This window comes from Oryctolagus cuniculus, chromosome 6 (genome assembly GCF_964237555.1).
Source record: "Oryctolagus cuniculus chromosome 6, mOryCun1.1, whole genome shotgun sequence".
Lineage (NCBI taxonomy): Eukaryota > Metazoa > Chordata > Mammalia > Lagomorpha > Leporidae > Oryctolagus > Oryctolagus cuniculus.
The window spans coordinates 19,301,705-19,326,478 of NC_091437.1; the positions used below are offsets into that span (position 1 = coordinate 19,301,705).

General features: G+C 40.2%; 1 long non-coding RNA gene across 1 annotated transcript in view; it reads left to right on the forward strand.

Moving 5' to 3' along the window:
• The window catches only part of LOC138850137 (uncharacterized), a 354,420-nt gene that overhangs the window by 117,765 nt on the left and 211,881 nt on the right, over positions 1 to 24,774 (forward strand). The window contains exon 2 of the long non-coding RNA XR_011389711.1: positions 21,322 to 21,486. This is a non-coding gene — a long non-coding RNA (uncharacterized lncRNA). The remainder of the gene's footprint in view (positions 1 to 21,321; positions 21,487 to 24,774) is intronic.

The window sequence follows — 24,774 nt, forward strand, 5'->3', positions numbered from 1 at the left end:
CATTTTGAATTTGTTTCCTACCAAGTCTAATCCCAGGAACATCCCTGGACTCTATTCTCTTACAGGGCTCTCCCTTTCTTTCCTGTTGTCCTTAACTAACACCTGCCTAGAGACTATCTGAGCCACTCTAAAATAAGTTGCCAAGTATTTTGGAGAAGAATGTCACTAGCTGTAGGAAATGTGAGTCCCACTCCCCTAATTTAGTGTGCAGCAAAGTAACTCTTCCTTCTGCCATAGTGTTTATGTAAACTCCCAGGTCACTGGGTGACAGAACCTATATGCCAGTCAACTAAGAGATATATTCCCTTTTACTGAAGTTGAACCCAAGTTTCAGGGAATTTAGATGTGCTATAATGAAATTCAACAAGGGTAGGGGGAGGAGACCTTCCCTTAGAATTGTCGGAAAACCACAGTTACCACTGAGATATCCTCATTCAGGCTGACTTCTGGAACATTGGGGAGGTACTAACTGATGCCTACCTCACTGCCCACTCCAATGCACCTTCAAGTCTGTCACTCTCTGGACCATTTTATCCATGCTAGACTGTGGCATGGGAGATCCAGCAATATGCAATGTGACGTCACTGTGAAGTTAATGCCTAAGTGGTTTGTGTATGCACATAAACTTCATGAGGTTTCAGAAAACCCTCCCATTGTGCTGCCAGAAATACCCACCATGACCTCGGATGTACCTGAAATCCCTCTTGGCTGAATCTTGTTTATCTCGTTACATCAGTCCCTGAGGGTTGTGGTGTGGCGGTGATAGTTGAAAGAGCAGAAGATAAAAAGGGGATCATTCTTTGCTCTTTGATTTTCCGTGTTCTCCATTGAATTTGGATTCCAGCACCAATTTCACTGATTTTTATCTTGAATTCATCTCTTAATGTTTCCCATTGTGCCGCTGTACTCGTAGATAGGTCTGAATAACCGCGTCATGTCTCCCCCCAAGTCTTGTGTCAGCCTCTTAATTTGCTCCCCTGCCTCTGGGTCCGTCCTCTCCGAAACAGCAAATTATGCTATGCATTCAGCTCAAGCACTCCTTGTCAGTTGCAAACTTGATCACATAATTTCCTTTCAAGAAATATTTCTGTAGCACCCAAATGATAAAGTTCATACTTCTTAAGGGACTTACAAGGGGCTTACTTAGCTCTAGTCTAAACTTCAGACACTCCTTACTGCCATTCACCTGGGGCTCCAACTATCTATATAGTCCTTTGCCTAGGCTGTTCTTTTTGTTGCTAATTCCCTAATTCCCACTTGTTTACCAATCCAGAGCAAATTTATTCTTTTTTTTATTATTATGATCTACCCAGTTGAAAGGCAGTTAGAAAGGGAGGGAGGGGTAGAGAGAGAGAGGGATCAATCTGTCTGTTAGTTTACTTCCCAAATGGCCATAAAGGCCAGGGCTGGGCCAAGGCAAAGTCAGGAGCCAAGAACTCCATCCACCCAGTTGGGTATCAGGAATCCAGACACCCAGGTCGTCTTCCTCTGCCCTCCTAAGTGCATTCTGAAATGGGACACAGGCATCAAGACAGTTCTGACCTCTTACTTACCCATGATGCTTAACCTTGGGGCTGTATTTCCAGCCATGCTGCACTTCCTGTGCTGCCGCAAGCTCGTCTCAGGTGGCCTTATTAACACCTGTTCATTTTCTGCTCCTCCTTCCTGAGTGTGACATCCTGGGAATCAGGTATAAACTCAGGAATCTAGCCTTTACTTTTTCTCACTTACACAAAATGTCCAATAAAATGGTCTTAATTTTCACACAAGCATCCCTGTACTTAATGAGGGTTGTTTTATGTCTTATTTGCAATTGAAATACATTTTTCAGAAACATAGGTCTGTTAATTTCAGTCATAAAAATTTTATATAAAATATTCTTTAAATATTAGTGAGATAACACTACATCTTAGAACAGTGAAAAAGAAGATTGAAAGTACCATGTATTGACACAGACGTGGAACTACCAAAACTTCCACATAGTGCTTACAGTCATAATAATTACTTTAGAAAATTATTTGACTTATCAACTAACATGGAGAATTTACATAATACTTAATTGTCAGTCTTTGCATGTTTCAAAAGACATGAGTGATAACATTCATAGAAGTGTCATTAGTAATGGTCCCACACTGGACACAATTTGTCTATCCACATTATAATGGGTAAATAAGGTGTTGTATATTTATGTAATAGAATTGTTATACTATGACAAGAATGAGAGGACTACGGATGCAATCATATATGTGATTGTAGCTGTTTTCATGAACTCACTACTACATAAAAATAACTTGTAGAAACCAGTCGAGTGGTAACTTTAGGGAAGAGCAGTAAGAAGGAGTAGTGCTTGGGATGGGCGTGAAGTAGAATTTGGATACTGCAATGTTTGATTCCTTGACATGGATGCTGGTGATATGGAATATCACTTTGGGATAACTTATTTTATGATTAGGGCACATTGTTGTGTGTTATACTTCAGAAAAAATGTAAAAAAGAAATCAAACTGGTGATGATATCAGTGAGACAGAGTAGACATGGCTGCATGGGAGTTAGAGGAGGTCACCATTGCTGCATTCTTTACATAAGCATACCCATATTACCAGCACAAAGCCAACACTCTGAGCTGGGAGTTCCAGAAGGACGCCTTGTAGCACTGTATTTGCAGGAAAGCATAATTCAAAAACAAGGTGTCTTTTCTCCCCTTAGCAATTTTTTTTCTTTTTTTTTTCTTTTCTTTTCTTTTTTTTTTTTACAGGCAGAGTGGACAGTGAGAGAGAGAGACAGAGAGAAAGGTCTTCCTTTTGCCGTTGGTTGACCCTCCAATGGCTGCCGTGGCCGGCGCGCTGCGGCCAGCGCATTGCGCTGATCCGATGGCAGGAGGCGGGTACTTATCCTGGTCTCCCATGGGGTGCAGGGCCCAAGTACTTGGGCCATCCTCCACTGCACTCCCTGGCCACAGCAGAGAGCTGGCCTGGAAGAGGGGCGACTGGGACAGAATCCGGCGCCCTGACTGGGACTAGAACCCGGTGTGCCGGCGCCGCAAGGCGGAGGATTAGCCTAGTGAGCTGCAGCACCGGCCTCCCCTTAGCAATTTGATGTGTTCTCTAAACTCCTTTTCTGAAAAACACTCTTAACTGTAAAAATATTTTAAGCATATAAAATTTAAAAATACAATGATTACATATAAAATGAGTAGTATTAAAAAGGAAACTCATTAATAAAATTTTCAAATAGCACATGAAATAACAAGACAGCATATTTATGTTGTATGTTTATGTCTCTCCCAAATTCACATAATCCCTAACATGACAGCATTAAAAGATGAGGCATTTGGAAATTGATTGGGTCAGGAGGGCACCCTCATGGATAGGATTTGTGCCCTTCTAAAATGAGACTCCGAAGAGCTGTCCTAGCACTTTCCATCATTTGAAGGTGCAGAGAGAAGCTGTCACTGTGAACCAAAGAGCAAGCTCACACAAGTCACTGATGTGCCCGCCTTCCAGACTGAGCAGGAACTTTGTGTTGTCTATAAGACACCTAATTTATGGTATTTTTGTTAGAGCAGTGTGCATTCATTAAGACAATTTAAAATGTAGGTAAGTGAAAGCTGAAATTTATGTTTAAAAGAAGTTTAAATTCGGGAAAGTTGAACCAATGAGTGAGATTTTGTGTCTCGGTCCATGTCCTGGTGAATGAACAGTAGTAGTTAGGCAATACCAGAAATCATTACAGATGCCTGGGTCGCCAGATGAAGAAACTTGCCACCATCTGGTGAGGGAGTGACCAGCAGGTGCCAAGCAGTTGGCCAGCCATGTAGGACGAGTGGCTGCAGGAAGAAAGGCAAGTGATTGAGTGGCAGGTCTAGTAGCCACTGTGGTAACTAGTGGTGCCTATTATACATGCATATGTGTATGCGCATCTATACACACACATATTTGTATGTGTGCATTGGCTTTCTTTCCTGTCACCTTCTCTTCTTTGGGGCTAGAAATAAACAATGAACTTTGCTTTGAGTTAAAAAAAAAAAAAACCAATACACTATAATAACACTGATATGAAAATGTCTTTGGTTTCTATCCATAGATAAATCATAAGCACTGATAACAACTTCTGTAGTTTGTTGATTATTTATGAGATAAATGCTACTTTCTATTTCTAAATAAAATTTATAAGATATGGAAGATGAAGATGATGGCAAATAGGTGTGTTTGTTTTTTTTTTTTTTTTTTTTTTTCCTTCCAAGTTCCCTGAATTGTTTCTTGGGTTAGGAACTGATGCTGTAACATGAGGGTATGAATTTCCCTGGCGAAATTTTTTTAATTAATTAATTTATTTGAAAGGCAGAGTTACGGGGCTGGGAGAGACAAGAGAAAGTTCATTCTACCTGCTGCTTCACTCCTTAACTGGGCCAAGCCACAGGCAGGAGCCACGAACCTCTTCCAGGTCTCCCATGTGCATGCAGGGGCCCAAGCACTTGAGCCATCCTCCGATGCTTTCCCAGGCACATTAGCAGGAAGCTGGATCAGAAGTGGAGCAGCTGGGACTGGAATTAGCGCCCAAGTGGGTTACCCATATTGTAGGCGGCAGCTTTACCCACTACAGCACAATGCCAGCCTCTCCCTGTCGATTTTCATTCTGAAGGAAAAAAGTTGTAGGAAAAAGGTGATACAAGAAGTTTTCAATAATTACGTGATGAGTCAGGCTTTAAAGACAAAGTCAAGAGCTGGGGTTGAGATTAAAGGGAAAGCAGATGTTTCAAGTGTTTGCAGCCCTCACAACAAAGAAGCCTTTGACCATGTTTCTTAATTGTTTTAGCAAGGCATCTCTGTGCTTGGCAGCATACACTGAGAAACACAAGAACTGAAATTGTTTCTGAATTAGCATCTCTTCACATAAAGACGAACTGCAGAATAAAATGATTTAACAGCTCCTGTTCCCCCATCAGATCAGCCTCAACATCACCTTCTTCACGGGGTCCTTGCATAGTCTCTGTTTCCTATTTCCAAAGCCCTTGTAACCCTCCTGTGTTTAGCACTCACCATTCTGTTGGGTTTTGGTTTAGGTTTTGCTCTTTCCTTTCAGTTTTTTTTTCTTAGCCTTATTTATTTGAGAGGTAGAGCTACAGACAGAGACAGAGAGAGGTGGAGAGAAAGGTCTTCCATCTGCTGATTCACTCCCCAAATGGCCGGAGTGCCTGGAACTGGGCTACTGTGAAGCCAGGAGTCAGGAACTTCTTCCCATGTGGATGCAGGGACCCAAGCACTGGGCCATCCTCTACTGCATTTCCAGGGTAAGGGAGAGAACTGGATTAAATAGAAACATCTGGAACATAAACCTGTGCCCATACAGGATCCTGGTGCCATAGCTGGAGGCTTAGCCCACTGCACCACAGTGCCAGCCCCTCATTAGGTTTTAAACTCTGTGCGAGCCACGGTACATATCTGTCTTATTTATTACACTATCTTATTTATTTGTTTTATTATTGCATTATTATCAGATAATACAGTGTCTGCTTCATGGTAAGATTACACAAACTTTGTGGATCAGACAACTGAGGAAGTTCCCAAATGCTTTCCTAAACCCCCTCTCCTGTTTATTAAAGTTCATTGTGATGGAAAGAGGCATGGGGAAGGGAATGGATGGCATTCTCTTGTTTAGACCTTGTAGGAGCCGAGATACACTCAGAACATGGACTTAATGCTGTGACTACTGCTTTCAAAAAAATAGCAGTTGGAATATCAACATCTCAAACAAATGCAGCTTTAGTGATGGGAGCCTTGGCAAAAATGACAGTGACAGTGCCTGTTTCATTGCAGGGGCAACCTCTTACATCATGTGTTTTCTTCAGTTCTTCCCAAGAGGTGATAAATGTTTGCTGTCCTTTTCAAGTTAGGTAACTAAACCAGTGCAGGACTGCATGTTGATGAAATAACTGTTTTCAAAGTGTTTCTGAGAGTCCCCTTGTTCATAAATTCAATTCAGTTCAGTAGGGAGGGAGGTGAGGTATAACACACTAAAGTTCCTCCCCCACACACACATTATTCCTCAGTTTATTTTTTACCCAAGTCCATCTGATGAAATAGGTTTCTGGCTGAGTGTGATCTATGTTTTAAAACAATTTTTTTAAAAATAAAAGATTATCATATTGAAAGATTTACAGAGAGAGCAAGCAAGACAAACAGAACTCTTTCATCCTTTGGTTAGCTCCCCCAGATGATTGCAACGGGCAAGGCGAAGTCTGGAGCCAGGAGCTTCGGGGTCTCCGACATGAGTGTCAGGAGTCAAACACTTGAGCCACTCTCTGCTGCTTTCCCAGGCTATTAGCAGGGAGTTGGATTGAAAGTGGAGCGACCAGGAGAAGTGGCGCACATGTGGGATGCTGGCATCACAGGTGTTGAATTTATGTGCTAAGCCACAATGCTGGCCTCTACCACAAAATAATTTCTTTGTATTCAAAATGAAGAGCTCAAGTTATAGGAATAGGATTTTTTGTTCACTCATTTTCACACTGCTGGTATTAACTATAAAAGAGACAAGATTTGAAGCCTTAGTATATGTTCTTGATCATTGTTGCATGTTGTAAAGCATATATTTTTGTAACACCACAGGAATTAGGGCAAGGACAAATGACCCTCAGCATTATCCTCACTCCTTTATTTTATAACTGTATTGTTCAATACTGCTTTTTGATGACCTGAACTTACACCCTCAATCCCAATATACAGAGACACATACTTCTCTGTACTGGCAGGGGTGTTTATTATCACAATCAAGGGTAAAGACAAGGTAAAGGCAAACTTGGTCTCACCATCAAAGTTTCATCATACAACATTCCAAACATGAATTTAAAGAACAAACAACATGTCCTGTGGCAGGTATTATTCAAAATATGAAAACTCAGTAATGAAGATTTATTTCTTGCACAGAAACTAGTTTTCTGGTCAGAGAGCACATTTTGTAGTTAATTATTTCCAACATGCATGATCAGAAACCATGGAGAGTAGAAATAGGTGCCAGGGTCCGGAGCTGTAGTGTCGCCACTTAACCTGCAGTGCCTGCATTCTGTATGGGGGCCGGTTGGAGTCTGGACTGCTCCGCTTCCAATCCACCTCCCTGCTAATGTGCCTGGGAAAGCAGTGGAAGATGGCCCAAGTTCTTGGGTCTATGCACCCATGTGAGAGACCCAGAGGAAGCTCCCCTGGCTCCTGGCTTTGACTTGGCCCAGTCCTGGGTATTGCAGCTTGCTGGGGAGTGAACCAGTGGGTGGAAGAACCCTCTCCATCTGTCACTCTCTCTCTGTAAATTGGCCTTTCAAATAAATAAGTAAATCATTTATAGCAAAATAGAGAGTGCAAAACACAAGGAGTATTAAAGAGGGAAACTATCATTATTTTTAGACTCATGTGGGAGACTAGGATGAAACTCCTGGCTCCTTTTGGCCTGGCCTAGCCGTGGCCATCGTGGCCATTTGGGGAATAAACCAGCAGATGGCAGATTGAGTCTGTCTGTGTCTGTCTGTCTGTCTCTATATATACATATTATGCATATATACATATATATATATATTCTTTCGAATAAATAAATAAAAATAAATTAAAAAGACGCAGGTTCCAAAGGGGAGCAGTAGAAACTTGCCCCACCCATGGGTTCTCACTCATGGCTCTCCAGCATCAAAGGCTTTCTTGGTTAAATCATCTCCCATGTTCCATGAGACTGGAATATGGAAACTCATTTGAACACTTTCATCAAGTGCTGAATTATGGCCAATGATTTTTCCAAAAGAAAGTCGTGGTCATGTATGGAATTGTGCCGCCTTACAGATATTCCCTGGTAGGAGAACACCAGCATTAAAACAAAACAAAACAAAAAATCAGCAAAACCATAAGTACCCTACCACTTGCTGTCAGCCCCCAGAATATGCAGGTCTCCCTGCAAGCAGCAATAAGTGGCTTCACTGTGCCCATCACGTTATTGAAACCTATACCCAACATAGCATCGTCTACTCTTGGTGCAGCTAAGATAAGTTCCATTTGGGGAAATAGTTGAAGGCAAGATACATTCATCTCCACCTGGTCCTGTTCTAGGCTGATTTTTAAAATGAGAAGAGCACTTATGAGGGCCATCTTCAGTTAGCCCTTTATTGAATCACTTCTACCAATTTGTACATTCATATATTGCTTGAGTTGTTATTCATTTTTGAAGAATAACTAAATAATACTTATTTCTACTACTTCTACTTCTGTAAGTATTTTAGAAAATATGTTCATTTTTTGCAACAGCATTCTCTTCTAGGGAAAAACTTATTTTAGGACTTAGAAACCAAAAAAAAAAAAAAAAAAGCCCTCAAGAGGCCAGCACTGTAACATAGCAGGTATGTGCCTTGCCTGTAACACTGACATCCCAAATCAGAGCACCTGTTCAAGTCCCAGCTGCTCTGTTTCTGATCCAGCTCCCTGGGAAAGCAGTAGAGGCTGGCTTAAGGATATGGGCCCCTGGCACGTACATGGTAGAGAGACCAGGATGGAGTTCCAGGCTTCTGGCTTCAGTCTAGCCAACCATTAGCCTTTGTAGCCATTTGGAGAGTGAAATGGTAGAGGAAAAAAAAATCTCTTTGTCTGTCTCTGCCTTCCTCTATGTCATTCTGCTTTTCAAATAAAATAAACCTTTAAAAAGGTGAAAAAACGCCTCAAAGCAAAACAGATAATACCAAAACTTTGTTTCCCAAAATAAAACTGCTGTGCTTCCTTCTTTAATATCTATCATGACAATGTATTTGCTGTTTTCAGCTGTCCTCTAGGAGACTCAGAATTAAATCCAAAGAACAATTATAGTAATCCTGAAGTTTAACACATTTAAATCCATTTTTCCTTGGCTTTAATTTTTTCCTTTTCTATTTTACTCCCCATACATCTGCCTTTTATAAGAATGTTTGTCAAACTGATTTCGAAAGAAATTAGGTCTATTTCACTCCAGCTGTCGACCTGCATGACGTATGGGCCACATTGTTAGTGCCCATGTGAGCATTAACTGAATGAACAGACTGTGAATGGACAAGGTATATGACCAATACCACATTCAGGTGTTTATCGATTGCTTTTCAAAGTGGGAGAAATGAATTAGAAACAAAAGGCAGGAGACGGACAATTAAAACCCTTGAGAAAAATAAGAAATACTCATTATACACTCATTTAACTTAGTAGAATTTCAAAATGGAGAAACGGAAGGAAGCTTCTACTGAGGGCTTGTGGGCACTTTTAAGGAGGAGGACAGGAGAAGACTGGATGTGTGTGTGTGTGTGTGTGTTCTCAGGCACGTGCCTGTTTTTGGAAGATTAAAGCAAGAGGTTTTGGAGAAAAAGCAAATAGAGGCAAAATCAACATTTTGATCATATCTGTTAAGGAGCAAGATCAAAAACATTCTCCTCCTGTGTGAGAATTTGATTTCCAGTTAAAATTCTGTTTTCTTATTCTTCTGGAAACCAGGCGAAGATTAAAGATCAACTATGTGATTAGGAGGCATTGCTGGTACGTGACCCTCCATTGGTAAATGGTCTGGACAGGGAGAAATAGAGCTGATGGGAAGCCTGGCTTTGGGACCTCCCTGCTGTCCCCTGTGGGACCTGTGGGACTGTGCCTAGAAGAACAGGTCCTTGAGTGGCAGGAGACTTCTAAGTGTTGCTCATGCTCCCTCCTGGGTGTACTCCCTGGTACCTGGACTCTTACCTGGGGTGACCAAGGTGGTTTTGACATACCTCTCCATCTGCCTAAACCTTCGACAGCTTTCTTCCTGTTGCCCCTGTTCCCGCACCCAACTCCCTTTTCCTAGAGTGTTTATGATAGAACTTCTTTGTTTCTGTCCCTCTGAGATGTAAATCTGCTACATCTCAAGAATGTCTCTGGTAAGTGCCTGGGAGCCATCCCTTGGAAATATAATCATCAAGAAAGATAGGCCCCCTGTCTTCCAGCCTCTGTAGGGGGGTGGGAGTCTAACTCTGCTAAGAGCCAATTAGCAAACACGAGAAGGTCTAATCAGGCTGCCAAGCTCCCCCATGGAAGTCCTCCAGTACTTTTCCATTAGCTCACTCCGGTGTTTATAAATCCTCCCACTTTTTGTTTCCGAGGGGTTGCGTTTATTCTTTCTTCCCCATTGCGATGTCCTTGAATAGTCTCCTTTTGTATTGTGCTAAGTGTCCAGTGCAATTTTGCTTTCACAAAGGTGAGGTGAGGGACCCAGGAGAACAGCTGCTGGGTGGCTCTGTGGTCTGCAGTATGAACAGCTGCAAGGACTCACTGGAAGCAACTCCATGCCACCCCTCCATGCTGGCACCCTGTGGCTCCTGTCCTGTGTCTTGCAGAGTTGGATAAAGCCAAGTGGGCCGAACCGTAGGCTGGAGAGTCTGGACATGGATGTAAGATCTCCCTGGTGGATGCCCACTTATGGTGGTCTCAGTCTACTGCCTTGCTCCTAGTTTTTTCATTTTCCTTTCTGGTAGAGTTATCTTTTAACCAAAAGTTCAAGTAGAACCAGGAAGTGAAAGGATGAACTCTTATTAACTTGCTCCACAGTATTCAGCAGCCCACTCTTTTTGTCATGACATGTTTCTGAATTACGATTTTAATAGCTTTTGAGAGAACCCTACTGAACTTATCCTTATGTTGGAACTACTGACTTGTGCTGGGACTGTTAACAACTCTGTTATTTTAGTTAGCTCCAAGCAAAATAGCTCATTCACTGTAATGGAGATCCGGGGTATACTGTAATCAGAGAATAGGATTTATAAGAAAGAAGCTGGAGGAAAAAAACCCAAAACAACTCCAAGCATCCTGGGATCCATGAGGGCATTTTGTTTGCTTGCTTGCTTGTTTGGGGGGTTGAAGAGGCTGTGGGCAGACAGGGACGGGGAGGCTTGTTATGGGCAGCTGGCGACATGATCCCACTGGCAACCTGTCCTTGAGCAGACTGACTCGAGTCATCCTGAAAAACCTCCCAAACCAGTATGGATTCTTGGAGAAACACTGATGAAGATCTAATGTATCTTCAGCTTTTCCTAATCAGAATTTCTTGGTGCTGTGGCCTTGGCTTGGGCAGGGTATTGGTAGATGTTTCTGCCTGAACACTGAATGTATTGTTCAAAAACAATTATGTAGATTCAGTTGAACAATCTAGAAACACTGTTTAATAGCCTAAACAGAGAAGAACCAAAGGAGGAAAGGGCTGATTTTTGGTAATTTTAGTGAGCCTTTAAAGATAGGTCATGTATTTGAATGGAAGCAAGTTTAGGACTTGGGGGAATCATTTCAAACATTTTGTAATTAAAGTTAAAGCACATTACGTCAGATAATGGATTGCTGCAAAATTATTATACTCTCTTTATCTAAAGAGCTGTCAGGAATTTATAAATGAATACCACATTGTCTGAAGAGCTTTGAGAATACAGACAGCTTCCTTGGACTAATGCTAGCTGTCAGCTGTTAATGCATAATAATTATATCTTCACTGGTAATTCTTCCAAACACTTGTTGTTGGTACTTCTTTATCATAATTATCTTCCTTGTCTTCTACCCCCTACTGTTTTTAAACTTACTTTTTGTTTTTTTCTTTTTTTAATATCATTTCAACCAAAGATGGACTCTGTGGAATCTAAAAGAAATGGATGGAGTTAGGATTATTGGAGACACCATTGTTACATTTAAGTTTACAAAAATGGTGTAAGCATAAATAAGAAAAACAAAGATCTCTGGAACTATTCCAAACATGTTTGCATAGACCATGTAGAACTGTGAAGCATCTTGTGGTACTATAGGAGACATTTGGACTTAAGGTAAGTGGGACTTGGGGAGAAATTCTGTTGCATGCAGCAAGCTTGCATTAAATGTGAGCTTACTTTAAGTGCCATAGGAGTTACAAAGATAACACCCTGGATGAGCTTAGGGAATTTATGATCAAACTGAGTTCTTTATACTCAGGAAGTCTCTCTGTGAGAGCAGAGCCTGAATTTTAGCTATTTCAAGTCTACAAGCTAGATAGGGCCAGTCAGTGCCTAAGAAACAGTAGTTGAACAGAAGTACACAGAATTATCTTATGGGAATAAAAATGTGAGTTACTTAATACATGAGTGGTCCATAAGAAAACTCTCATATTGATTAATCAAGAAATCTTTGTTTGTAGCACTAGTCATGCTTTAAAAGAATCCCTCAATCCTTTTCCTGTGGGAAGCGCCATTTTGAGGTGAGAGAAGAGTAAAGGAAACTAAAATAAACATCAAAACCACTTACTGAGCTATTGAACCCTTTTGCACTGTTGCAGACATTCTGCAGGGTGCTTTACATGTTCTATCTCACTTGATTCTCACGTGATTGTGTGCAGACACAATGAGGCAACTGAGGCGGAGACAGATGAACACTTGGGAGTTCGGTAGCTGCCAAGGCCGGGGCATACGCCAGGTTATTGCCACTGAGCGCACTCTTTCTGAAGCACGAGAGAATTACCTGCGGTCCCTGGGAGATTGCCTCCCATGACTGGAAACTCACACCCAAGACACTTTGCCCAAATCCCCTTTGCAGTATATGTTCTGGCGAAAATGTATGTTGAGTTTTGATTCACAAAAAATGTGAATTTTTCTTACTCTTCTCTTGGTTTATCCATTAAGGAAAAAAAGGGAGAAGTGGTAGGGAGAATGGAAACTAACATTTTAAATGTTTCCCATTTACTAAATATTTGTGGCAACAGCAGGGTCTAACATCTAAAACCCACTTTGTGACCCTTCACCATGAATTTTATTCACCTCACTAGCACTACCAGTTTTCCAAAAATTACCGATAGATTTCTAACTGCCAGAATCTGTCTATAAATTTTTAAGTAACTCAAGCCTCATTTTGCTCATTTATAATTTGGGGATACTGATGCTCACCTCATAAGTCCTGAGGATTAAATCAGTTGATTTACTGAGCATTATGTCTAACAAATAGAAAGTATTTGCAATCTTCCCATGACACTGACAGTACAAGATATGTCACATTTTCTGTTTGTCTAAATGAAATTAAATCTCAGTTTAACACTTACATATCATGTTTGGCTCAAGTTCCAATGTCAGAACCCGTCTTCCATTTAACAATAGAAGTGACACACACACACACACACACACACGCATACAATGAAAGACTAGAAGTCAGAAACTCAAAGAAGTATAACACCTTATTTCTGGGGGTTCAGTGTGGCATGAAGAACTTGAGGCATCACTCCTTCATGATAGAAAAAGAAGTTTCAGGGTTTGCTCAGTTGGAAAATAAAGGCTAAGGGGCAGGAGTATGGTCTTCTGTTTGCACTAGCCACAATGGCCTGTGTTAGAAATGTCCTCGTCCAACAGCAAGAGCTGGCACAGCCGAGGCTGCAGGGAGGCCTCGTTCTCAACTTCAGCCATGGTGTTGTCCTTGGAGTGCACAGACCAAGGTTCATAATCTGTAGCCCACACAGGTTCATGGATCTGTCCCCTATCTAAGTTCCTGCCACCCCAAAGCTGCTCTGAGCGGGCAGACTCAAATTGCTATCTCCATCTCCTCTTCTCCCAGGTAAGGGGGCGGGATGAAGCCTTGTCCTTCCTCAGACACTGCACAGTGTCCTCACCTTCTCTCAAATAGAGCCACCTCCTCTTCTGAATAGCCCACTGAGGTTGTTAGCAAAGAACCCATCTTCCATTTAACAATAGAGGTGACACACACACACACACACACACAATGAAAGACTAGAAGTCAGTAACTCAAAGAAGTATAACACCTTATTTCTGGGGGTTCAGTGTGGCATGAAGAAGGAAGCAAACATTTACCAAGTTGTTACATGAGTAACTGCTTCTTTTAATATTTATTTATGCATTTGTTTGGGAGAGACAGAGAGAAGAGGAGAGAGAGAATGATCTGTATCCACTGGCTCACTCCCCAGATGCTTGGACAACTGCAGCTGGGCTAAGCCAGAGGGCAAGAATTCAGTTTGAGTCTCCTGTGTAGTTGGTAGGAACTCAAGTACTTGATCCTGCACCTGCTGCCTCCCAGAGTGGGCATTAGCAGGAAGCTGGAATGAGGACTCAAACTCGGGTGCTCTGGTTCATCCCAGCAGACTTTTAACCATTCCCCAATGTACACATCTTTCTTTGACTTTTGCTGAAATACATTATAAGGTGATTTTTTTCAGTTCTTATTTTTCCTAAGTTGCTGAGATTTTGCCCTCACAACATTATAGCTTGAGCACAAGTGTCTACTTTCAGAGTGGCTGCTCCTCAGAGCTTTTGAGCTACTATTTGTCTTCCTGGATTCAGCATTCACAATGAAAAACAAAAACGATGTCAATCTTGTTCTCATGCATTATTTATCCTTGTATTTTGATTTAATATTTATTTAAATAAAACTTTAAGTAGTCGTTTATACTTTTGTGGATCATAGATATGTTATGTTCTGTACATTTGGCAACACTTGTCTGTTGTTGTTATACCTGAAGGATTAAATGATTAGGTGACATGCATTTTCTTGTAATCTTGTTGAAATGTTTTCCATAACTCTTGGCATGGGGAGTAGCTAGAGAGACATATGCAGCAGCTGCTTTTTCTCTGTATATACATTTTCTTTTTATTGTTTGAGTGGCTATACAGTTCTGTCTTTAGCAAAATCTTTTTCTTCACTTACATTCATTACTATGTTGTATCTTGGTGCTTATCATTTTAAAATAATTTTTCCTAGGGAAAATCTGGGAATACAGTGTTCTCCACATACTCACAATACATTTTTTCTGTATTTTGAGACAAAAAAATAAATGCATCTGTGCATGTTTTTTCAGTTCCGTTAATGAGAAATTCTATTTCCTGAGTATTAACTTCATATCCATATGATAGATCTCTTTGTATCTCTTTGTGTGATTTCTGTTCTATCATCTTCACCATATTCATTCCTATGTATTTATATCTGTTTCTCTTTATAATTTTATCTAGGCTGTCAACATGTACTTGAGCATGATTTAAGTAGTACTACTTTACTGTTTAATTTTTTATGGAGAACACATTTGATTTACTCTCAGCAACATTCTACTATACAGTGCAGTGTTAAGTCTAGGCATATTGCTGCAAATATTTTTGCTTGTTTTTAATACACATTTTCTTTATGCATTTTTGTTCATCTTGTTCTTGAAATCAAACAGCTCTCTTTTCAGCTTCTGCTGTTCTATTGCCTCTTTTGTGAGCTGTTGGTCTCTTTGCTGAGCTCTGCTTTTATGGACAAGTAGTAGTCTCTGAAATTGATCTGAGACCATTGAGAATTATTTGCCTGAACCCCTAATCTATTGGCAATCATTCTTAGATATTTTCCTCACCGGCCTCTTTTCCTACTGTGGCATCCACATTTGCCCCCATCCAAGTTCATACACTGAAACTTAGTTCCCGACGCAGTGGTATTAAGAGTGAGGGCTTTAATAGGTGACTAGGTAGTGATGGTGGCACCATCATGCAGGGCAGTAGTGCCTGAAGAACCAGGCACATGGAAGCTTGTCTGCTCCTTCTGTCACGTGAGGACACAGCAAGAAGACGCCAGCTGTTGAGCACTGAGCCATCAGACACTGAACCTTTTGGTAACTTGATCTTAGACTTCCAAGCCTCCAGAACTGTGGAAAATAAATTTCTGTTGTTTATAAGTGACTCAGTCTAAGGCGTTTTGTTACAGCAGCACGAATGGACTAAGACATCTCCTCCTTTTCTTAAAGTGTCTATAGATAGTAAATTTTTTTTTCTGATCTTTAATGCCTATAATTATTTGAAGACTGTAGTTGGACAACTGGGTAGAGGTGGAGGTAATGTGGTGTGGAACACTGTATGTTAAATTTAGATTCTTATCTTAAAAACACTCTAATGAATCCTGTACTCATTTTGCCACTGGACACTTGGGGACACAGTTCTCAGTGTCCTGCAGGCTGTGTAATACATCAAATGCCTTTATGATTGAGCTCTGTTACTGAGACCTGCTGCTCACTAGTGACTCTCTCTCCTCTTATTGTGACCTCGTTTTAACCATCCGCAAGCAGCCTGGGTTGCAGTTCAGATATATGGCACCTCAGCATGATTATCCATTCTGTTCCCTGGGGCCTTGTTTATTATCCCTGCTACTTTTTTTTTTTTTTTTTTTGCCTACTAATGTTTCTAGATCTTGTTACTAATTTAGGAAAGAATTATCTTCTTTTGACAAGTGTTTCTTATTCAAAGTTTAAGCCTATATGTGCCTGTTCTTAATGTCCTACCTCTTTTCTGGGTTAGATTTCCCAGAATTGCAAGCATACCTCAAATTTACAATTTAATTGAAAACGAATATTTTTCTCTTGCATTTTTTGGGTTGTTTTTACTGGATTTCTTGGGTTTGGAGTACAATAGAAAGAGTTCTTTCTCCATTATCATTAACTGAAAAAACAGCTCATAAAAGACTGAATTGACATGGTGAAAATTCTCTCCTGGTAAGTGTCATTGATATGAATTACAGAGAAATTTAAGTGACACAATCAAGAGAACTTGCTGATGCATAGAAAATAGGATCCAAGGAAGGAGAGCAATCAAGGACAATCGTTACATTTTCTTAGTTTGAGATACAAGGATGATTAAAGTGTCAATCATTTGATGGAGAACACTGGAAGACCAGTTGCCATGGGAGTGTGTATTATGGGTTCTTTTTCAGATTTACAAAGTTTAGAAATCTCTGAGATCCTAGTGGAGATTTCACATATACTTTTGGATGTAAATCTGTAGCCTAGGGCAGAGGCAGAGGCTTAATAGGGATTTGGGGTGGATATCTTAATTCATGTATGGTAATTAGATTCTTGTGGCTAAACTGACTTTGGATGTTTATAGACAGAGTGGAAGATATGAAGGACATGAAAATTGTCAGAAATTAAGATTCAGTCACTGGTTTCAACTCTAACAAAAATAAAGCTGGACTGTTTGAAGAAAGTGTTCTTATGCATAGTTTCCTGACAATAATTACCATAAAAGACTTTGCCAAAACTACAGCATTACACAAAGGTCACCACAGTATATGCAAAAATGACCAAATCAAAGATACCTTTGCAGCAACTCAGCCTTGGACTAACTCCACTCTAGCCATCAGTTATTATGACCGAGGGACATGTTTTAAAATATCTGTCATAATCCTCATTTTGCCTTGAAAAACTTGGCACTGTGGCATGTTGGCATGTTTTGAGGCACAGTAGGTTAAACTGCGCCTAGAGATACCCATCTTATTTTTTCTATTTTATTTAATAGATATGAATTTCAAAAGTATAGCTTTTGATTTATAGTGATTTTCCCCCAAAAAACCTCCCTCACACCCACAAACCATCCCATCTCCTACTCCCTCTCCCATCCCATTCTTCATTAAGATTCATTTTTAATTTTCTTTACATACAGAAGATCAATTTAGTATATACTAAGTAAAGATTTCAACAGATTGCACCCACACAGACACACAGAGTATAAAGTACTGCTTGAGTACTAGTTTGACTGTTAATTCACATAATACAACACATTAAGGGCAGAGATCCTACATGGGGAGTAAGTACACAGTGACTCCTGTTGTTGATTTAACAACTGACTCTTATTTATGACGTCAGTAATCACCCAAGGCTCTTGTCACGAGTTTCCAAGGCTATGGAAGCCTCTTGAGTTCACAAACTCTGACCTTATTTAGACAAGGCCATAATTAAAGTGAAAGTTCTCTCCTCCCTTCAGAGAAAGGTACCTCCTTCTTTGATGGCCTGTGCTTTCCGCTGGGATCTCACTCACAGAGAGCTTTCATTTAGGTCATTTTTTTTGGCCACAGTGTCTTGGCTTTCCATGCCTGAGAAACTCTCATGGGCTTTTTAGCCTGATCTGAATGCCTTAAGGGCTGATTCTTAGGCCAGAGTGCTGTTGAGGGCATCTGCCATTCTGTGAAAGACACCCATATTCTGTGTCAAAGTGCCTAGATTGCGTCCCACCTCTGCTTCCCATCCAGCTTCCTCATAATATTCTGAGAATATAACAGATCTGACTCAGGTACTGGGGTCCCTGCCACTGTGTTGGAGTACAATAGAAAGAGTTCTTTCTTCATTATCATTAACTGGACTGTGTTTCAGGCTCCTGGCTTCAGCATGGTTCAGCTCTGGCTGTTGCTGGCATTTCAAGGAGTAAAGTAGTGGATGGAAGACCTCCCCTTTTATTTCTTTCTCTGTTTCTCTACCATTTGTCTAAAAATTCTTACCCTTGTCTCAACCTCTTTGAATTTGAATTACTATAGCATGCGTATTTCCATTCTAATGCACTGTCATTCCCATTGTAGTGCTCTGTTGTTTGCAGGTAAATTTCATTATTCCTTGGGAAGTCTCTGTCTCTTGTTTATTTTTACTTAACTTGTCAAAGGCAATTCTGAGATGACCTTGCTATTAGTGGTCAGTTATCAGAGAAGAGTGAACCGTGCTGAGGTTGGAGGAAAACAAAGTACAGTGACTCTAAAGGTAGGAGGTAAGAGGGTTTTAAGAAAGGGATAATAGCCAGTGGTATTAAAGGAGGCTTAAATGTGGAGTAGATGGATTATGGGGGGGTACCCATGGATTGGACAACCTGACACTCACCAGTGATCTTGACAATCACAGTTTCAGTGCACTGGTGGCTTAGGAGGCCAGATGGCAGTAACTTATATCAGTAACATGGAAGCAAGCAAGTAAAGGGGAAGAACACATTTGTGTTTGCCTTTTTAATTTTTATTTTGAAATACCTCAAATAATACAGAAAAATATAAAGAAGAGTGCAATGACCACATATAAGTTTAACGATTTTTAACATTTTGCTGTGTGTGAGAATCATCAGACTGAAGAGGGAGAACTGGTTTGTGAGGTTTGAGATACAAGTATTAGAGACCTTTTCACTGATGTTCAGAACTCCACATCTTCCCCTTTTTACTTGATGTGTTTAAATGGTTATTTTATATTTCAGGATTCATTTCCTAGAACGTCATTATTGAAAGTATAAATCAACACTAAATGCCAACTGACACATTACTGTTTGCATTAGTACCTATTATTGTATCCACTTTACAGATTAAAAACTTGAAGCTTACAGATGTTAGATCATTTGCTCACTGTGATGCAGCTGTGAAGTGGGAGCAATGGATCTCAGTGTAACCTGTGTGTCCGGAGCCTGTGTTCTCAGTCACTACCCAATGTTGCCTCTACTCCTCAAAGTGCTTGAATCACATGTACATGTGTGCATAGTGAAATGATAGCGGCACAAATGTTTCTCTCATTATTGCCCTTACGTGTCTCAAAAATCCCCCCCACTGTTTTTTCTCTTTTGATTCTCAGTAAAATGAACACCTCAGTTGTACATTATGAAAACCAAGAAAAGCAGAATAAAACCGAATGTTCTTGCCTTAGTACTTTCCATACATATTGAGAGTTTCTATTTTAAATATCCACCAATCAAGCAGTAAGTACAGTAAGTAGTAACTTGATAGTATGCCGTGATGTACAGTAGGGGTTGTGCCTCTTCTGGAATAATTATGCCTCTTAATCTGATGTTAACATTTGCTGTCATGAACATGTTACTCTTTCTACCTGATGGTCTCTAGCTTTTCTTTTTTAATCAGACAAAAATAAGAATTCAGATATTTGATAGAGCATCTATATAAAACAGAGAAGAACAAAAAGATGCTGTCTTTGCACTGAGCTAATGAAGAGTTGTATTTAAAAGAAGCACAAGAGATGTTGGAATAATGTGGTTGTGTTATATGTGAATCCTGTTTATTTCTCTTGTTTTCTTTGTGTTGGAGTACTGTCTTCAATTTGGATGCAAGAGTCTGATTGACATTCTTGAAAGACAACTTAAGACTGGAGAAAAGATACCTAGCTATAGAAGATAAAGACAAAATGATAATAATAATAAAAGCATTGAATCCATTGACCTGGGATGGATACAGAAAGAAAACTAACAAAAGTTTCTGTGGTTCCTGAATTTCCTAACATAATTTATTAGACAATTCTGTCAATGAGGCCTAAGTTATCTGATTTTTATGGACATGAAAGTGAATATAAAAAATATTTATAGTTTGTTTTGGAATAAATAGCATATTGATAAAGCATAGCACCTAAAAATTATGTCTCTTTTTTTCCTGACATTCTTCTTACTTACCTTGATTCAGGAAGTGTTGGGTTTGGAGGGTTACTATGGGCTAAAGCTGATCTCTGCAATTTATACCTACAATGGGCAAAAAATGTTAAACAAAAATAAAATGCCATGTGACTGGATGAAGTTAGCCAGTTAAATTCCTCCTGAAATTGTCATGATGATTTACATATTACCTGGTTTTAAGGTCAGCTTTTTGGGGGGAAGAGAAGTGAGTGAACACTGGGCCATGCAGCTCAGGCAAAGGACGTAAGATGGGATGATTGGCCAGAGGTCAAACTGCCAACTTGGCTTCCTTAAATCTTCTTGGTACATTGGCCCTGCCTGGGAGCTGTGCTGCCCTAGACTAAACACCAAGACCCTGTGATTTAATAAAAAAGTTTCTGCTGCATCTGAAGATACAGCTTCCTGATTCTGCAACAGGAATTATTTTTCTTTGAGAGGAATTAGCCACATCTTGATCAAATTTTACTTTTATAATATGGACTGTTTTTTTGTTTGTTTTATTTTTGACTGTTAGACAGAGAGAGAGAAAAGTCTTCCTTCCATTGGTTCACCCCCCAAAGTGGCCACTACGACTGGCGCTACGCCTATCTGAAGCCAGGAGCCAGGTGCTTCCTCCTGGTCTCCCATGTGGTGCAGGGACCCAATGACTTGGGCCATCCTCCACTGCCTTCCCGGGCCACAGCAGAGAGCCAGACCAGAAGAGGAGCAATCGGGACTAGAACCCGGCACCCATATGGGATGCCGGCATTGCAGGCAGAGGATTAACCAAGTGAGCCATGGCGCCGGCCCCTGGACAGCTTTTAAGATACATGTGTTGCTTAAATTTTCAAAAAACCATCATGTAATATGCTGATTTAATTAAGTGATTAATTAGCTCTTGTAATTTGTTGAAATGAGAGATGTATTGGCTGTTTAATTCAAATTTCAGAAAAAGGGCAGATTCTAATATACCAAGAACCATATACAACTCTTAATTTTCTTTCTGCTTTGCCACCATGAAATGTCAGACATGGCAGGTGTGTGTGTGCTCTTCAAATCTTCTGGTTATCTTCTGGTTACGGGGCGGGTGTTTGTCACACTGCTTAGGGTGCCCATACTGGAGTGTGTATTTCACGTCCCTACTGTGCTTCTGATTGCAGCTTTCTGCTGATGTGCACACTTGGAGGCAACAAGTGGCAGCTCGGATACCTGAGCCCCTGCCACCTACGCAGAAGACACAGATTGAGTTCCTGGCCCCTGGCTTTGCCCTGGCCCAGCTTCATCTGGTGCAGTCTGCTGCAGGCATTTGGAGACTGAAACAGCAGGTAAAAGATAGCTCTCAATCTGTCAAATAAAATGAAAATAAATAAATAAAAATTTAACTTATGGTTAATAAAACTCCTACCCAAAGAAATGTTGAAAATAACACATATTTTCCCTGTAGAGAATGGATAATGTTTTAAAATATTTATTTATTTATTTATTCGAAAGTCAGAGTTACACAGAGAGAGGAGAGGCAGAGAGAGAGAGAGAGGTCTTCCATCCGCTGGTTCATTCCCCAGTTGGCCACAACGGCTGGAGCTGCACCAATCTGCAGCCAGGAGCCAGGAGCTTCCTCTGGGTCTCCCACATGGGTGCAGGGGCCCAAGGACTTGGGCCATCTTGTACTGATTTCCCAGGCCATAGCAGAGAGCTGGGTCAGAAGTGCAGCAGCCAGGACTAGAACCGGCGCCCATATGGGATGCCAGTGCTTCAGGCCAGAGCATTAACCTGCTGCGCCACAGCGCCAGCCCCGAGAATGGATATTTTTAAAAGTTGGTTGTTTAAAAAGTAGCAATTCTACTTCTATTCTCTACCAATATTCTTGACTCTGCAATTTTCTACTAAAAGTTAATTTTGAGAGTTGAAATTTAGACAAGATCTTAGCCGACAGAAGGAAGGAGATTTTTCCCTTTGGTAATCAAAGTAATTCTCCTGAATCTGTAGTATATTTATCAATACACAGAAGTCAGTTATGGCCGGCGCCGCGGCTCATTAGGCTAATCCTCCACCTAGCGGCGCCGGTACACCGGGTTCTAGTCCTGGTCGGGGCACCTGATTCTTTCCCGGTTGCCCCTCTTCCAGGCCAGCTCTCTGTTGTGGCCCAGGAAGGCAGTGTAGGATGGCCCAAGTGCTTGGGCCCTGCACCCCATGGGAGAAAAGGAGAAGCACCTAGCTCCTGGCTTCAGATCAGCGTGGTGCCCTGGCTGCAGCGCGCCAGCCGTGGCGGCCATTGGAGGGTGAACCAACGGCAAAAGGAAGACCTTTCTCTGTCTCTCTCTCTCACTGTCCACTCTGCCTGTCAAAAAAAAAAAAAAAAAAAAAAGTCAGTTATATCTGTGCACCCTGATCAACAGCCTGAAAATAAAATTAAGAAAAAAATTCTATTTTAAATAATATAATTAAGCATAAATTTAACCAAAATGCAAGACTTGTTCATGGAAAATTATAAAACATTGCTGACAATTAAAACCTAAGTAAATGCAAATATACCCTATGTTGACAGGCTAGGACTCTTCATGTTTTTTTATGACAGTGCTAGAAACACACAAAGCTATCTGCAATTCAGTGAGATCACTATGATAATCTCACAGCCTTTTGGCAAAAATGGACAAGCTGATTCTAGCATCCATATGGAATCTCAAAGGACCCCAAAATGTCAAAACAATTCTGAGAAAGGAAAAACAAATACAGAGGCTCAAAATAGTCAGTTTTAAATTTCACTACAAAGTAATAGTAATTAAAGCGGTGTCTAACTGATGGTCTTTTCCGTTATAAAAGTTGATGACGTAGAAGATAGGAAATCTAAAAAGGTGACATAGCCGAAGAAAATTAAAAATATTATCTAGAAATTCTTGTATGTTCTACAAGAAGGATTTGACTCTTATTTGTTATAGACAAGTAACAGGAAAGAAGACACTATTTTTGCTTTGGCTTATACTGTTTAGTGTTCCAAAATTCTTCCAACTTATGCATTTCATTTATTTTTTCATAGCTGTCCAGTGAGGTAGGTATGAATTGACATTGTCACAGATGAAGAAATCAAATTCTTTCATAATTTATTGCTTTGAGGCAAATCATCTGAATTAGATGGTAAGAATTAAGTGGCCACTGCAGGGCATCCAATGTTTGATACACTCCCCACGGCCTCGGTCCTTGTACTTTCTCAACTCTGATTTATTGAAGAATGAATTATCAGTAAGCTAAAGATCAACTCAGCAGCACAAAAAATGAAAGGGCCAGGAGAAAATGATACTTCTTAGATGGAGAGCCTGGGGTGGAAGTGGATTGATTAAATTTCATCTTCTAAATCAGGACTTGCCTCTGCTTCTTTGGCAATTAAACTGTAGGATGAAAAAAGGAAAACATCCTCATGATAAAAGTTCAGACTGGTATCTGTGACTTGAAATATTCATTTAAAACAGTGGTAACAACTATGACCTAAGATAATCTTATGGCTTTCTCCAGAGAAGAATGCAGTCTTCCTGTCTCTGGGGAGATGGTATTCAAGCCAGCACACTGACAATCACTGGGAATTTATTAAAAACAATAAATAAAAGCACATAAAATAAACAGGTATCTTTTAAATTTCTATATTTATTTATAAATGCTTTCACTAATATCTGGCTATGAAATTTGGATGTTGAAAGTCAGTAAAGACTCAAATAAATGAAACTCTAGACAAACAAATGGAAAAATCCTGAAAGAAATAATCAGATTTTCTACCAGAAATTATTCTGTCCTCTGAAATTATTCTGGCTGCCTACCTATCCAAGGCATATAAAACTTCTGTTGGCTAAGGGCATATTTTTATACATATCAACTTGCTGCTTTTATCATGATTACCAAAATAAACATGTTCAATATAGGAAAAAATGGAAAAAATTTGCAAAAGCACAATGAAAAAAATTGAAGACAATCCATGTTCTCATTACTCATTTGTAACCAGGTTTGAAACTTTGCAGGATAATCTTTTATTTTTTCCCCAGAGTAGAGAGGGGAACCTGATAGGATCTGGAGAAATTAGCAATTGAGATTCAGTCTCTTTATTTCCCCCATTCTCTGGCTAGTGCATACTCTTTGCCAAACACAGAGGAAAGCTTAGGTTTGATTGCCTGTGTTTCTGGGGTCTTTTTTAAGAAGTCCTAGCCTACACCAATGTTTTGCAGGATATCCCCAATGTTCTCCTCTGGTAAATTGATGCAGTCTTTGTAGGTTTTTCTCCCATTGATCAGGCAGGGTATATCTGGAAAAAAATGTTGTTTCCTTCCTTGATTTCTTTATTCTTTACTTTTTACAAATACATAATTTCACTCTATAATTGCAGACTTAATGCATCACTAACCATATATTCAAAAAGTAAAAAATGTAAAGACCATAGTCCCAAAGGAGTATAAACAAGGGTTAAAAACAACAATCAAATCATAATATGTCTGTTATCATTCCTATGCATTTTTGTATTCTGTAGTAACTACCGTATATCAGAGAAAGCATAATGGTTTCCAGTTGCATCCATTTTGTTGCAAAAGTTAGGATTTCATCATTTTTTATAACTGGGTAGTATTCCATGGTGT